Consider the following 17,958-nt stretch of genomic DNA (forward strand, 5'->3'; position numbering starts at 1 on the left):
AATTATATACTAAAAAATTTTAAGTAAAGATGTAACAACCCTACTAAATACACCTATTTTATATAGATATATACTAATTGAGATGAGTGTGACCACTATCTTTCACACTCCTCGTTTAACAATGTAATCTATCAAACATGAACTATTATCTCAAAACGATAACTCTAAACCAATTTTTTTCTACAAAAAACACCCTGAAAACAAAAATTTTTGATGCTATAATAAAGTATTTTTTATTCGAGGTAAATTTTCAACATTTTTTAGTTATGGCATTAAGGATAAAATATCATGACTCTGAAAAACCTTAAAAGTCCAACAATTTTCAAGTCTAACATTAAATATAAAATATCATGTCTCTGAAAAGCCTTAAAACTCCAACAATTTGTAGTCATGGTGTTAAAGATAAAATATTTATGACTGTTTTCAACCATAGCGTTAAAAAACCTTAAAATTTGACAATTTTTCAACCATGGAATTAAAACCAAAGACCTTGACTACAGAATACCTTAATTTTTCAACATATTTCAACCATGGCATTATGGAAAATTTTCATGATTAAAAAAGTTTTAAAATGAACACCTGAATGAAAGGGTGATTATATCAAGAGAGATTTCTTTTTTAAATGTGAAAAGTATAACGAGATTTAAAATCTTAGCCTAAGACAACTTGACACATTGCAACAAAAATTTAAAAATAAACCTCAAATTGACACGCAATGTAGGTGAACTCGACTCACTGTAATGAAAACTTAAAAACCAACCATGAAATTGACACATTGTGGGGGAGGACTCAATCCATTATAATAAAAACATTAAAATCAACTATCAAATTGACACATAATTGGATCGAGTTGCTAGTCGATGAACGACATGGACCCTGCAGGGAAAAACAAAATAAAACAATTAATAAACAATATATAAATAAATACAAAAGAAAACAAAAATTAAAACGTTGAAAAAAAATAAAACACAAAAAAATTTAAAAAATAATAACAAGTATATATATATATATATATATATATATATATATATTAAAACATAAAAATTAAAATGTTGTAAGCTTGGCAAGACTACATCTTCATCATGTTCAATATATCACCCTGATTAGGGCAGGGAATTGAACCGATGGCTTCACATCAAAGAGTGGCTTAACACAACACCCTCACCATATATCCAAGGCCCCCGTGGACATTAAAACATAAAAAACATGACAAAAAAAAAAGCATTGAGAAAAATAAAAACAAAACTCAAAACACAAAAAACTTAAAAAATAATAAGTATTTATAAAAATATATATTAAAACATAAAATAAAAAATAAAAAAACATGGTAAAAAAAACAAATATAAAAAAGGAAAAAAAAATAGCCAACATAATAAATAAAATAAAAACTTTGAAAGTAAAAAATTTAAACAAAAAAAATAAAAATATTTCCAAAAAAACATAATTTAAGAACAAAAAAAATTAAAAGATTAACAAAATAAAAAACAAAATTAGATAATTAAAACAAAATCTATTTAACTAACTAAAAACATTAAAAACATTAAGAAAAAAAACATTAAAATCAAAATGAATAAACGTTTAAAAAATTAATTTAAAATAAAATAAAAATTGTGTCCCCACGGGCCCTAGGTGGGGCAATCTAATTCTGAGAATCGGATTGCCTGCCAAGGGCCCATGCAACCGAAGGGCTAGGTGGGTAGGTAGTTGCGTGCACCTCCCCCTTGCCTAGCGCAACGGGCGCTAGGCATGGCAATCTGATTCGTAGCTCTCGTCGCCCAACCTCGCAGCCCCATGGGCCTTGGGCGGAGCAATTCGATTCGGGGAATCAGATTGTCACACCCAGGGCCCATGAGGTCGCGAGGTTGGGTAGGGGGGTTGCATGCAGCTTTTTCCCTGCTCTCCCCCTAGCCTTGTGGCCCCACAAGCCTTGCGCAGCGCAAGGCCATCGGCCAAGCCCCACCCAAGGCCCATGGGGTCGCGGCCTGGGAGGGGGAGAGTTGCACCAAGCCCTACCAAGGGCCTAAGGGGTTGTGGCCTAAGCAGGGGGGAGTTGCGCACAGCTCTCCCCTGCCTAAGTCACGAGCCCTAGGCGAGGCAAGGAACATCGGCCAAGCACTACCCAGGGCCCATAGGGCCGCAGGCCTGACCAGGGGGAGCTGCACCCAACTCAACCCACCTAGGCCCGTGAAACTACGGTTTTTGTTTCAATTAAATGTGTGTTTTTCTTATTTAATTATAATTATTTTTTATTAACTTTTATGTGTTATTTTTAGTATTTTTTATTTTTATTTTAATGTGTTTTTTTTCAATTTAATTGTTTTTAATGTTTTTCTTTTAATTCTTTTTCAATGTTTTTATTATTTTTTATGTTTTTTTTTTTCATTTTTTTTTTAAATTTAGTTGTATATTTTTTTTATGTTTTTTTATTTTTATTTTTAAGGATTTTGCTTTTTTAAGTTTTATTGTTTTTTTAATGACGTGTTTTATTTTTTTAACCTCTTTTTTTGTATTTTTACTTAAAATTTTATAATTTTTTTTGAAAAAAAACAAAAAAAAAACTCTTCAAATCTCATTATTTTTTAATATAAATTTCATTAAAAAATTCCATAAATTTTGAAAAACACACACATATATATACTACATGTCATTTTTAGCGAAATGTCTTGAAATACATATTTTTTTAATTATATCTATATGCAAAATGTATATTTTGTGTCAAATGTTAAAAATTATTATTTTTTAGTGACAATTATTTTGTGTATTGAAGTATTAATTAATGATATATAAATATATAAAATAAAATTCTAACTTCAAAAAATAATGTTATTATTATTTTTTAAATTTTGCAACAAAAAAATATTATAAAGAAACACTACAAAGAAAAACAAAAAACACACATTTGGAAAACACTTAAAAAAAAAGGAATAAGACAACTTGAAAAATATTTAAATAATCAACATTTAAAAAAAAATTGTTCATACTTAGAGCATACAAAAATTCAAAGTGTCAAAAATATGTCTTAAAAAAATGTTGATGTTTTTCAAAATCTGTGTGAAGATCACCAACATTTAAAAAAAATATCCACACTTAATACACTAGAAAATTTGAAGTGTCGAAAATAAGCCCTCTAAAAAAAGAGGTTGATGTTGCATCAACACTTTTCAAAGTCGGCATGAAAATTACTAACATTTAAAAAAATGTTCATACTTGATACATAAAAAAATTTAAAATGTCAAAAATATGCACCAAAAAAAATGTATTCTGAATCAACATTTTTTAAAATCAAATAATTTCTTGCTGCCTCAAAAAACAAGTACTCAATACAATTCTTGATTTAATAGTTTACATTATTATTTTATATAATTTCTAATTTAATATTAAATATATCATCACATTGATTAGTTGGAATTTTTTTTTTTCTTAACTAAAGTTTATTTTCCTTTATATTTTATAAAGGAAAAATGTCATATCTATACTGCTTAACCTGCTAAGTTGTAAACTTCTCATATACCTAATAAGTCCTTTACATCTTATAATTTCTTAATAAATATATTTAACTTTTATATCCATATTTTTTTTAAATACACAAGGGTTTGGATACCGAAAAAAACACAAACAAAAAAAACACTACGAAATCATGTTTGCGGCTCGAACTATATTCATGAGACCATATATAGTATTAATCGACATGGTTCCATGTCGGCTTATATGATTTGATTTAGATTCTCAAGAATATATTCATATTTACTCTTGATTTAGGTCTCTGCGTTATTGTATACTTAAATGATGTTGTTCTTGATTACATTGCTCGCACTTAACCATAATCTGATATCCATTATTTACCCTTACTAATGGCACATTACATGTTACATGTTATAAACTTGGTGTGGCTATTGTTATATAATTATTTGTTTAATTTTTGGACTGCCTTGTGGCATATTAAAATGTTAAAGTTATGGATTGTTGGAAGGTGTTAACTATCAATGTACCTTTGTGTCTTATTATAGGGTCTTAAAAACTCTATCCCTTCCTTTATTCATTCTATTTATAGAAATCGTTCTTTATTCATTTTAAATTCTATAATCTTTGTATCTTATTTATTAGCTTGTGTTTAAGATCATTATATCGATACCTCTTATTTGCATAACATCTTTTTCATATTGATTATGAATTTGTTCCTAAATATCTTAACTGTAGAGCCTCACTTTAAGTTATAGGTTTTCATACTTTTCTCCACTTCTATATACAAGTCCGAAGAAAAATAACAAAGAATGACTTAAATGTCAAATTGTTCTACACTTTTCTAATCGAATTCATATCATCAACAATTAGAATTTTCTCATTGAATTCATATCATCAACAATAAGAATTTTCTTCTTTGTACAATTAGATGGATAACATAACATCGGTGTAGAAAACTCTTCAAACAAATTTTAAATTATTAAACAGTTTGAATGAAAATGTATCTTTTAACTTATGAAATTATGAAATAACTAAATTCCTAATGTAAACAAGGCAGGCTGCAAAGCAGCGAGTCCCTGCTTAGAGCGGGATTGATCCGATCAGTTTTCGTGCATGGGCATCATTTTTCATGCACAAGCCTTCAACCAGGCATGGAAAACTTGTAATGAAGGTTTTGGACTTTGTTGTAAGTAGCAGTTTGTCTTAGGTAGTGTATCTCAACAAACGAGGTGATAATGATTAAGATGAATCCCATAGATATCTACAAATTTGTTATATCAATGTATGATGCTTTGAAATATGAACTCGGCTACTACTAGAAGTGCTTGCCTTAGTTGACTTGAACCCTGATGTAAGTTGGCTTTGGCCACTTTTATGTACTTCATGAAATCATTTTTTCAGTGGAGAAGAAGCAATCTGCTTGCAAAAGGAAATATGGATAGTATCAGGTTTGTCATTATAATTATAATACAGTGAATAGAGATGAGTGAATTTTGATAATAATAAAGAATAGTTTCTCTAGTTTTTCAGAAATGGTGATTCAGCCTCGATACATGAAGTGATAATGGGGTAAATAGTAAGATACAAAGAAAAATTCTAGCTAGAGATACAACTACAACAACTTACATAGGAGAAAGTTGTCTCACATGAAAGATGTTAGTAAGCAAATCACTATATAGAGTACGACAACTAGTTGTCTTATTTGAAACAATTGATCTGAATAATTACAATTTACTTTGGTTAATCGCTTGATCACATATTGTGATAGCTCAATCAATAAGGCTATATTACACTTTACTTCTGCTATAATATGTGAGAAGTAAGTATGGCAAGTGCATTCTCAATCAAAATGCATCGAGAATGCAGATCAAAAACTGGTTCCTATTCACTTCTTGTTCAATATTGACTTGTTTGACTTACTCAAAACTAATAGCTAAAGCTGATCATATAGCACAAGAACTCCAACTCCTTCTACTCCTAACATAATATCAGTTGTTACTCCTCTGAAGAGATCACGGATGCCCTCCTGGAGTACAATATGTTGAAAAGCATGGATGGTGTTGTTATATTTAGTAAACCTTCTGAAACATATTCATCATAGTCAATCAACAGAGAATATATAGGACGCAATACTTACATTACGGAACCAGCAAAGGTTACTCCTAGAGTTATTTCTCTATTAGTTCTCTAATGAGATATTTAATTATTTTTAAATCTAGGAAATCAAAAAATAAATTAAAATTCCTTAAAATTCTGTAATTGAAGCATGTCAATATGAACAAATGTGAAGATGATAATATCATGCATAAAAAATATTGTGCCACTTTTCCTATATTTTTCATGCAGTTCGACGTAAAAGAGCCTGTTGTTCACTTTTATTCGAGAGTGGTTCATAAATCTCTCTCCTTATGCGTAAGCGTTGTGGTTTACTGCACTTTGTCCCTGCTTTATTGTTATTTGTCTACATCTATTTGCATGTGTCTATTCGTATATGTGAAGTTCTCCCTTCAGAATCCATAGGGAGATGGAGAGAATTTCAAAATGGACTCCATCAATGCTCCTCACCTTCCCTAGGTCGGCTTATGGTGGCTACTGAGGCTGAAGCTAGAGAGGTTGCATATCCAGTTTACTGAGTGAAGGCATAAGGAGGGGCAGGGTGGTTAAAACACCACCGTAGAGACAGGGACAGATATAGAGGTGGGAGTGGATTCACCTAAAATTGCTTAAACCTAGTAAACGATGAATTCTCGGTCTATATTATACATGTAGTGTGTGTTCTCATGATCACGCCTACAGCTTTTGCCTCTCCATTTGCTTCAATTGATGTTTGGGTTGGGCCAACTACTGAGTAAACCGAATATGAAATTGGATCATCCGTAGAGGGATCTAGATCTTTACGAGCTGGTGGCCTTAGGACTGAACCTTAAGTAGGTAGGTCCATCTGTATATGCATATGGCTTTGGAATGGGATAAACTCCAATTGGCTATTCGAATGTAAATGGAACCTCCAACTCTGCCTTTTCTCCATTTACGAGATCCACGAATTCTAGTTCAATGGATTATTAGTAAACCGCAACTTCAACTAGTTTAACAAGATCAATCGCTTTCGAACAAACTAAGTCCCTGGGCTCTCCAACAGGTTATGCATCTTGATATCTAACAGGGGAACGAATTTCCTATGCCTATTCAGCGTTTTCCCCTGCTACTGGGTCTTCAATTAATGGATCAACTGAAGAAACTGGGTAAATTCCGTAAACTTCGGCAACTTAATCTACGTATGGATCTTAGTAAACAAGAGAAACTACGAGTGGTGTTGCTTCAACGGATTATGAATCCACCTTGGCCATGGTTGTCTTTGCCTCTAATGCTAGTGGTAGCTTTTGACCAATGGGTGAAGCTTAAACTACCGGGACTGGTTCTCAATCGCTATACTTAATTGGATCAATGATTGGAACTAGACAAGGTGATGCTGGTGGATTTACTACTAGTTCATCCTATGCTTCTGGATAAACAAGTGGATTTTCCTCTCGAACGAGCTCTATATATTTCTTCTTTTTTCTATATTTTGTGGAAGTAAATTACTTTTAGAGAGTTACTTGCTTAACTCCGCTGAAATTGGTAAGTCTGTGAATTTTGACTTCCTAGATCTCAGTCACAATAAAATAGGAGGAAATCTTCCTTTCACTCTTCTAATTTGACTCACTTAACATACTTAGACCTTTGCAACAACTAATTGTCAAGGCAGTCAATCATCCATCGAATCCTTTCAAGCAAAATAAAATTCACTTACCTCATCTGAATATGATATATGTTTATGTTGATTGAAGTTTGTTGTATATCTAAGGATTCAAGTTTGTTGTATATCTATATTGTGATTGTGATGCAGGTGTGTTCACCGAGCAAACAGATCAATCACCAAGCCAACAAAATGAACAAAACATTGTTATGGTTGTCATGGTTGTCATGCTTGTCAGTGTATGGATTATTCAAATTAAGCAATGTCAATGTATGGCTTATTCAAATTGAGCAAGGTCTACAGTAACAAGAAATAGTTCCATTCAAATTAAGCAAGGTCTACAGTAATAAGAAAGTTTCAAACGGGAAGTTGTTTCAGGATTTCAGAAACAAGAAATAGTTTCAATTCAATAGTTTTGAAAGGGAAGCTTCTTGAGGATTTCAAAAACCAATCAAGGATTTTAGAAACCAATCAACTTTTTTGAATGTTCACGGTTTTATGACTTTTGTTAGCATATTTGCAGGATTTTGGCTAGTGTGTATCTTTTCCAGCTTCAACTGTCCATCTTCCAATGCTGACAGTATGAAATGGTACTTGAGCTGTATATGTTTAGTCTTAGAATGAAATGCAGAGTTTTTTGCAAGATGTATGGCACTCTGGCTGTCACTGTATAACTTGCCCAACTCCTGCTTCTTACCTAATTCATGCAGAAACCTTTGTAGCCAAATCATTTCTTTACTAGCCTCTATAGCAGCAACATACTCTGCTTCTGTTGTTGAAAGTGCAACAACACTTTGGATTTTTCAAACCCAACTGACAATTGTTCCACCTACAGTAAATACATATCCTGTAGTGCTCCTCCTGTTATCCCTGTCACCTGCCATATCTACATCAGCATATCCCTGTAGAGCAATGTTTGAACCACCAAAGCATAATGCTTGATTTGTGGTACCTCTCAAATACCTGAGAATCCACTTCACCGCCATCCAATGATATTTTCCTGGATTTTTCATGTACCTGCTTACAACTCCCACTGCATGTGCAATATCAAGCCTTGTGCAGACCATTGCATACATTAAGCTTCCAATTGTTGATGCATATGGAACTTTAGACATATGAGTTATTTCTTCCTGAGTCTTGGGACACATCTCCTTACTTAATTTGAAATGGCTAGCCAAAGGTATACTAACTGGTTTTTTATTCTACATATTAAACCTTTTCAAAACCTTTTCTATGTTCTCACTTTGAGACAATGTTAATTTGTGATTCTTCTTGTCTCTAGTTATTCTCATACCATATATTTCTTTTGCAGCACCCAAATCCTTCATTGCAAATGAGTTTTCTAATTTCCTTTTGAGCACATTTATTTCCTGCATGTTAGAACCTACAACAAGCATGTCATCTACATACAATGACAATATAATATAGCTGCCGCCATTTTGCCTTTTGAGATAAACACAATGATCAGAGCGACACCTAGTATAACCTTGTTCAGACATAAACCTGTCAAATTTTAGATACCACTACCTTGGAGCCTGTTTTAAGCCATACAAGCTCTTCTTAAACCTGCACACTAGTTTCTCCTTCCCTTTTACCTCATATCCTTGTGGCTGCTGCATATATATCTCTTCCTCCAAATCCCCATGGAGAAAGGTTGTCTTTACATCTAACTGCTCAAGATGCAAATCTTCAGCTGCTACTAGACTTAGAATAGTTCTGATTGAAGTCATTTTCACAACAGGAGAAAATATCTCATCAAAGTCTATACCATTTTTCTGTGCAAACCCTTTCACCACAAGTCTAGCTTTATACCTTTTTCTACCTCCATCTTCTTCCTTCAACTTGTAAACTCATTTATTCTGCAATGTTGTTTTACCTGCAGGCAACCTAACTAAGTCCCAAGTCTGGTTATGTGCTAAGGAGTCCATCTCTTCTTTCATGGCTTGCTCCCACTTCTTCCTGGTTTCTACCTGCACTGCTTCTTCATAACATTCTGGTTCACCAGAATCAATCAACAATACATAATATAATGAAGGAGAGTATCGTTCAGGGGGTCTACTCATCCTGGTAGATCTTCTGACACCACTTTCATGTGTTTGAAGTGCTTATTGCTGTTGTGGTTGTTGTTCTAGTTGTTGATCATTATGATTTTCAAGCGTCATCACTTTTCTGTGATCTCGTCAAGCAATGTGTATTCTTTATTTTCTTTTTCCTATTTCTTTTCCTGCAGCCGATCCTTATACAAAACCTTTTCATTGAATATGACATCTCTGCTCCTAATGATTTTTTGTTTTTCATAATCATAAAAGCGATAACCAAATTCATTAACACCATATCCAATAAAGGTACATTTCTTTGATTTTGCCTCAAGCTTTGTTCTATTTTCTTTGTTAATGTGGACAAAGGCTTCACAACCAAAAGTCTTTAAAAAAGAGTAGTTTACCTTTTTATCTGACCATGCCTCCTTTGGAATACCACCATCCAAGGAACTTGAAGGCCATCTGTTTATTAGATAAACAACAGTATCTACAGCATCTGCCCAAAATTGTAAAGGCAATCCTGCATGCAATCTCATGCACCTTGCACGCACCATGATTGTCATGTTCATCCTTTCTAACATGCCATTTTCTTATGGTGTTCCTGGAACTGTCTTCTCTCTACGAACTCCATTCTCTGAATAGTACCTATCAAACTCTTTGCTACAATATTCACCTCCATTATCTGATCTGAGACACTTCAACCTTTTTCCTGTCTCATTTTCAACCAAATATTTCCATTTCTTGAAAGTATCAAATACATCAGATTTATTTCGAATACAATAAATCCAGGTTTTCCTGTTGCATCATCAATAAAAGTAACATAATAACGAGAGCCACCAAGAGATGATACCTGAGTAGGTCCCCATACATCTGTATGCACAAGCTCTAATTTTTCGCTCTTCTTTTCTTTCCCAACTCTAAGGAATCTAACTCTCTTTTGTTTTCCATAAACACAATTCTCACAGAATTTTAAATCAACATGCTTCAAACCTGGCAACAAATTTCTTGAGTGAAGAATCTGCATCCCCTTCTCACTCATGTGCCCGAGTCTATGATACCACAATGTCGTATGTTATCCTGTAGAGGTTAAAACATTAACAGAATTAGAAATACCATTGCATAAATACAATGTACCAACCTTTCCTCCTTTTGCTATTACCAGAGATCCTTTAGTGACCTTCCAGGTTTTATCTGTGAAAGTAGTTACGCAACCTTCACCTCCCAACTACCCCGTTGAAATCAGATTTTTCTTCATATCTAGAACATGCCTTACCTCCTTCAATAGCCACTGATTTCCATTTTGTTGTTTTATGAAAATTGTACCCATTCCAATGATTTTACAGGGTTTATCATCACCCAATCGAACCTATCCAAAATCTCCTTGAACATAATCATGAAAATGTTTCTTATCAGGTGTGGCATGGAATGAGGCCCCTGAATCTACCACCCAGGCATCAATAATATTTTCTAGTGAAAAAATCAAAGCATCTTTCAACACATCACCTACTACATTCGCTTCATGATTAGTTTCTTGTTGCGCATCTCCTTCTTTTCCCTTCCGAGACTTGCAGTCTTTCTTCAGGTGTCCTTTCTTCCCACATTTTCAGCACACTATCCCCGATCTGGACTTGGATCTGCCTTTTCTTGACTTACTGCGATATCCTGGGCTCTTTTCTCTTTCCATTTTTCTTCCCCTAGTCTCTGCAGTCAAAGCATTACCTGATGTCTCACCGGAGCTTTTCCGTCACATTTCCTCGCTAAGGATTGCACCGACAACATCATCAAACTTTAAAGTACTAGATCTAGAGACAGAGTTACTAATGGCCATAAGTAAACCATTCCAACTTTTTGGAAATGAGCACAAAAATAACAGAGCCCTAACTTCATCATCAAAAGTTATCCCTACAAAACTTAACTAACTTGCAACTGTATTAAAATCATTTAAATGGTCTACAACAGATCCACCTTCTGACATCTTCATATTAAATAAATGCTTCATAAGAAATACCTTATTTGAGGCTGAGGGTTTTTCATATAGTTTGGCCAATGTCGACATTAAACCCTCTGTTGTCATTTCTTTTGAAATATTAAACGCTACCGACGCCACTAGGCACAATCGTATTGTTCCAAGTGCCTTTCTGTCGATGATATTCTATTTTGTGTCTGTCATACTCGTCGGCTTCTTTCTTTTTCCGCTCAATGGTAGGTACAAATCTCTCTGATACAAATAATCTTCCATCTGCCTCTTCCATCGCTGGTAGTTTTGGCCGTTGAATTTTTCGACCCTAAACCTACCATCTTCCGCCATTGCTCCCACTCGGACCAGGAACCCTTCTCTCCTGCGAGTTTATCAACCAAATAGACCTTCGACTCTGATACCAGTTTTTAGAAAATTATATATTACAGAGCAATGGGACACATAAAATATTGCAGAAATATAGACACAGAAAATGCATAAAACAAGAGAGACACAGATATACATGGTTCACCCAGTTTGGGCTACGTCCACGGAGAAACAGTCAATCCTTCTTTTTATATTATCCAGCAAACTGAAGAGATACAACCTACAACAAATCCGCTGTAACTCCCTCTTCGCTCTCAATCTCCTCGCTCTTCCTCACTCAGAATACAGATCTACATAGACGCAATACCATTCCCTCATATATAGCGAGGAGTTGCCTTCTAGGGAAAAAAATCCTAAATTAAACATAACTTCTACCGTCAGATCTCTGCCTAATGAACTGCCTAGATTGACTAGAAATTACTATACTTTTACAAGGCAATTTTACATCTATTCTTAGCTTCGGGGGCGTTGCCCCCGTAACCCCCCGCCAAGGGGGGCTCCCAAAAGGTCGCAGCCGCCACCCCCCCCCCCCCCCCGACCCCCCCTGCAGTGAATATTTTACGCACGACATTTCGAACTAGGGTCCAATGCAGCGATACCTTTGAATACAGAAGATAATCAGGCTCCACACCCAACAATTTACTCATATAATCTACTAAGTGATATTTCACTTTCTAGGTTTTTTCTCTGACTATTGTTGTTTTCAAAATTAATAAACTTTACTTATAAATAGTTTATTTACTCATACAATCTATAAAGAAATATTTCTCATTCTCTTTTTTTCTCATTTTTGCTCTACTCATTTTTTTTCTAAATTCTTTCTTCTCTTTAATACTATCAAAATTATCGCTTACATTATGCGTTACAAATAATTCATTTGCTCATATAATCTATAAAGAAATATTTCATATTCTCACTTTTTTCCATTTTCTCTTTTCCTATTTCTAGCTTGTTTCTTCTCTTTAATATTACTTTCAAAATTATCACTTGCATTATGCCTTAATTTATCATTTAGAATATGCTTTACTTTTTCCCTTTAAGATTAAAGACTTATTTAATCATGCCTAGTGAAGAAGAGAGGAAAGCTAACAAATTTGATGTTTTTATTTCTAAGTAAAATATTATAAATAAATTGAGTTGTTATCATATAATTATCTAATATATTTGTGCTCGGTTATATTAGGTTTAGAAGTATAGGGTAGTTTCTCAACTCAACTCTAGACTTTTTCGATAATAAATGGTCGGTATATTCATTTTATTGATGAATCAAAAAAATTTAATAAACCTTATTACTTAGTTTAGGAAAGACTTTTTGTTATTATATTATTTATCTTTAAATAAAAAGTAATGGATATATTTATTAGTGGGAGTTGTTTTTAGTGTGATTTTTTGCAAGTTTTTTGGCGAGTTTTTCCAATTAAATTTCTCTAAAATTTGGCAGGAATTTATTGAAATCACAAATTTGATGTGTAAGCCCTGCACAATCGAAGTGTCCTAGGGGTTTTTCATTGTGCTGAATCTATATATGGTGTCAAAAAACTAGTTTAAATAAGATTTCACCTCAAATTTTTCCACCAAATTCCAGCACTAGAAAGTCCAAAAAGTCGCACTAAAGACAACTCCTTTATTAATGTAGGGATATATTTATAGTCTGAGGTAATTAAAAATATATATATATATATATATATATATATATATATATATATATATATATATATAGGGTGAAGTTAGTATTGACAACCTGTAAGTTAATACCAATAGGAATTTGTGACTTGGTAAGTTTAATACATTTGGAGACATTTATTTCAATAATTAATTAGGGATGTCATGTCAGGCAATGCCTACCCCTTAAGCCTTATCACATCATGCCAATATTAATCAAACAGTATGTTCTTATTTTGAACTTGTGACTTGCCAGGAAGAAGTACATGTTCTTAACCGTTATGCCCACTAAAGTTTGTATTTATTATTACATATTTATTAAAAGCTTATTTTAATCTATTAGAAAAATGTCTTAATGGTCATTTATGTCACATGTGTAAGAATATCCCCACTTAGTGGTTTAGGTGACCTAAGCCTTATCACATCATGCCAATATTAATCAAACAATCTATTTTTATTTTGAACTTGTGACTTACAAGGAAGAAGTACATGTTCTTAATTGTTAAGCCCACTAAAGTTTGTATTTACTATTACATATTTACTAAAAGCTATATTTTACTTTATTAGAAAAATGTCTTAATGGTCATTTTTGTCACATGTGTAAGAATATTCCCACTTAGTGGTTTAGGTGGTTGGGAGCATAGTTTATTGTCCCCTCCATCTGAATTCAATTCTTGCAAAGGGACATGTTGACTTATTGTGATAAAACTAAAAGGATAGACACCCTTAGAATGGGACCCCCCTCCAAACACCCTTAGAATGTGACCCCCTCCAAACATCTCAATCCTTACTACATTATAAGTCATTAATATATTTGGTTTGTGATTTAAAATACTTTAATTATGTCCAGAGACATTGTACAACCCAATATAGGGTAGATGTGTAGATGTTAATTATTTTTAAATTCATTTATTTATATTGTCTTTTTTTTATTAATAAAACTATAAACATTTTTTTAATAATAAAAAATATATATAATATACATATCACATTAAAATATAAATTATAATATCACATATCACATTATAAATTAATATACATTTTACCATATAAATTAAAATAATGATCCCATAACCATATCTAAATTTAATTAATAAGCACATAAAAAATAATATTTACAATAGAACAAGATTCTTAACCATGAATATTCACCCTCATTTTATCATCAATATTATTGTTTTAAATAGTTTTTCTTACAATACGATAGGCCAATACCATGACTTATCAATACCACATACCTAAAAGTCATTGCTCGTTTCAAAATAAATAAATAAAATTATAAATTTTTTATTTTAATTTAATTTTATAACATTTTTTAAATTAAAACTTAATACTTATAATAAACATAGAGTATAACAAGATTGTTGACTATGCATATTCACCCTCATTTTACCATGGATATTATTAACTTGTAAATAAGATTTGTTACAATACCATGGCTTATCAATACAACTTACCTAAAAACCATAACTCATTTCAAAAACAAAATATTTTATGATTATTTTATTTTAATTTTTTTCTAACATTTTTAAATTCAATCTAAAAGCAAAAAGCTAGGGGAAGATGTCATAGTGTTGTAAATGTTTCTAGATATTTAAATGTGGGCTAAAATAAATAAAAAAATAAAATAATGTCTTGTAAACTTTTTCACTTGGTCAAAATAAAATTAAAATTAAATTAAATTAAATTAAATTAAATTAGGATAAAACATTAATAATGATGATTACCAATAAAACATTTTGACTTGGTCAAATTACATAAACTAAAACTAGGAATAAAATATAAAATTAATAATTATAATTATAATTAATAATAAACATGTCTGGATCTATCTTAATTTTGGATCTACCAAGCGCCAAAAGGGATCAAATCTCTTGAGATTCAAACCTATTTTAAAGTGAAAAAAACCTACTTTAAAATGAAAAAAAAAAATTGATCCTCTTGACACTTGATAAATCTAGAATTAAAATAAACATAAACAAATATATGAAATGAAATGATATTTTAAGGTCCACGAGTCTAAAAATAGTCTATGAGACTATTAGTTCCCTGTTTTTCACTCTTTGCAAGTCAATCTTTTTCCGATTCAAATTGATGATGAGCTGACCCAACCTTCCAACAATCCCCTCGCTAAAAAGACATTGCCAAGAAACCGATGCTAACATGTTCTCATAACTTTCTCTGATGTCTTTGAATGCATCACATTCTAAAATGAAATGTTTTTCTCATTCTACAGCCCCAGACATGCAAAATGTACACACCCTTTCTTCACAAGCTTCTTTAGGCCTTTTCCACTGTCCTGTTTCAGTCCGAAGTTGATGTGAGTTGGTCCTTAATTGAGCAATAAGAACCTTTTCCCTCCACGAAATGCTAGTTCCAATGAACTCTTTTTGTTGTAAATCACACGTAGGGTTGAATTCCTCAATGTAATATTTCTTCTTTCTACCTAACTCTTTTCCCCATACCTTTTTACAAAACTTCTCCATAACAAAATCCTTTAGCTCCTTGCTATTTTTGGGACAGACATTGAGGTATATATTCCATTTTTGCATCCATGTGTAGTTTTGTTTCATCCAAGTTTTCTTTCTTCCACTAATGCCTTCATTGAAGATCACATTAGGCCATCTACCTACCCTCATTTGTTCAATTCCTTTTAGGTATCTTATGAGCCGCACCATAGCAATCGCTTCAATGGAAGTTGCTCCTATTTCACTCAACATTATCTCATAAGGTACCAAACTTTTTATTTTGAACTTGCTCATGATCAAGCATTTTTGGATTTTCTCAATTTGTTTCCATTTTGAAACGGGAGTGCTGCTAGCCCACAATTCACACCCATATAGCATCACTAGACAAACTACAAGTCCAAAAAGCACTTTAATCATTTTCCAATCCCATAACTTTACCTCTTTACATTTGTTTTGAAGAGCATAAAATGCTTTCCACCCTCCTAAAATTTTCTTCTTTCTGTAATCCTCCCAATTGAGTTTGTTGTTGAAATCAATCCCATAAACCTAAACCTAAACCTACCAACTTTAACCATTCTTTATGTCATAAACTTAAAATATATAAATCACTTAATAACTGTACTTTTGAAATTGAAATTTAACCCATCTCTAAATAAATAAATATATCCCCGTCATGTCACGATCTTTAAGCATCACCCATTATTGTTTAACATTTAATTTTTCGTTCATCAACTATTTTCAAGTAATTGTATAGATTTAAATAATGTAAAGTTAATTACTTTATTGACTTCGGCTACATGCATGTGACGAAAGGCGTTAAAGGGCTTTAGGTTCTAAATGCGTTCCAATGATTACATTGGGAATATGAATTTCAATTTTCAATAAAATATTTAGAGATTTCAACTTTATATACCTATATTGACAGTAATATATTTTATTAATTGAGTGTGTACTAAGTAAAGGATGGTACCCAAGGTGATGACTTTATTGATAATGTTTTGTTATTATAATGTATCAAAAATATTAATTTATGTAATAAACAAAAAGGAAGAAGTTAGAAAACCATGCACAATTTTACTTTAAGTAAAATATAGGATATTAAAATATTATTTAAAGTATCGATATAAATAGAATATATTTATTTTACTTTTGAATTTATTAAGTAGAGTGAGAAATTAAATTTTTTAATTATAAAATTTGTATAAAAAATTGTATCTGAAGAAATTTGATTTTTCTAATACTTAATAAATCTATAAATTATGATAGATCAATGTTGATTCTTGATAATATTATTTATATTTATATAAATTTTATATCTTTATATATAAAAATATTATTAATTTTAATTTTATTAAAATAGGTACATATATCATAAAATTTAGGGGCTGAAATTTACAAATAGGCTATTTTTTTTCCCAAAAAAGAGATTAGCCAATTTCTATTTTTTTTAAATAATTCACCCAAATTTTATAAGAGAATTATTTTATAACAAAAATCGCCAAAAATTTATAAAGGTTATATATATAATTACTAGAAGTTTGAACATTTTTACAAAAATATTGTCAAACATTTTATAGTTTCCATATTACAAACTAATAAGAATAATAGTTGCAATGCAGTATAGTCCCTGCCTCTACTGCTATCACTAATTAATTAATTAAGCCACCTCCACACATGTTTCCTTTGCATAGCTTCCTCCGCACATATTTCCTTAGCACACAATTCCTCCGCACAACCACCTTCGCACAGCTTCCTCTACACACATTTCCTTTGCATAGCTTCATATGTGCACGCTTCCTTTGCACACGTTTCCTTCGCACATCCTTTGAAAGCCACCTTCGCACATCTTAATTCGAATTGAAGAATTATAATGGGTGAGACCTTAGGCTTAGCACTAATTCGTTGGTTTGATAGGTATATGACATTTTATGTAAGCATTTCAATTGAACAAAAATTTATTTTGATTCGATAGTTGATCAATAAATTGAACACAAAATGCCAAGGCATTATCCATGCCAATTATCGTGACAAAATGTCACGAACCCCGCCATCAAGCAGGAGCATTGAGCATGACATTTTCTAGCATGCAACTCATATCGAATTTTTTTCATTGCTCCATCTAGCAGGAGAAATGAGCATGGAATTTTCTAACATGCAACTCTTATCAAAAATTTTGGACCGCTTTTTATGTGGTGTCTGTATTGTCTTTGTTTATTGACATGATATTTACTTTTCTGTTGTTACTTT

The sequence above is a fragment of the Pinus tabuliformis genome, chromosome 5_2, assembly GCF_031772625.1.
Source record: "Pinus tabuliformis cultivar Carrire ecotype Pingquan chromosome 5_2, CPIR1, whole genome shotgun sequence".
Lineage (NCBI taxonomy): Eukaryota > Viridiplantae > Streptophyta > Pinopsida > Pinales > Pinaceae > Pinus > Pinus tabuliformis.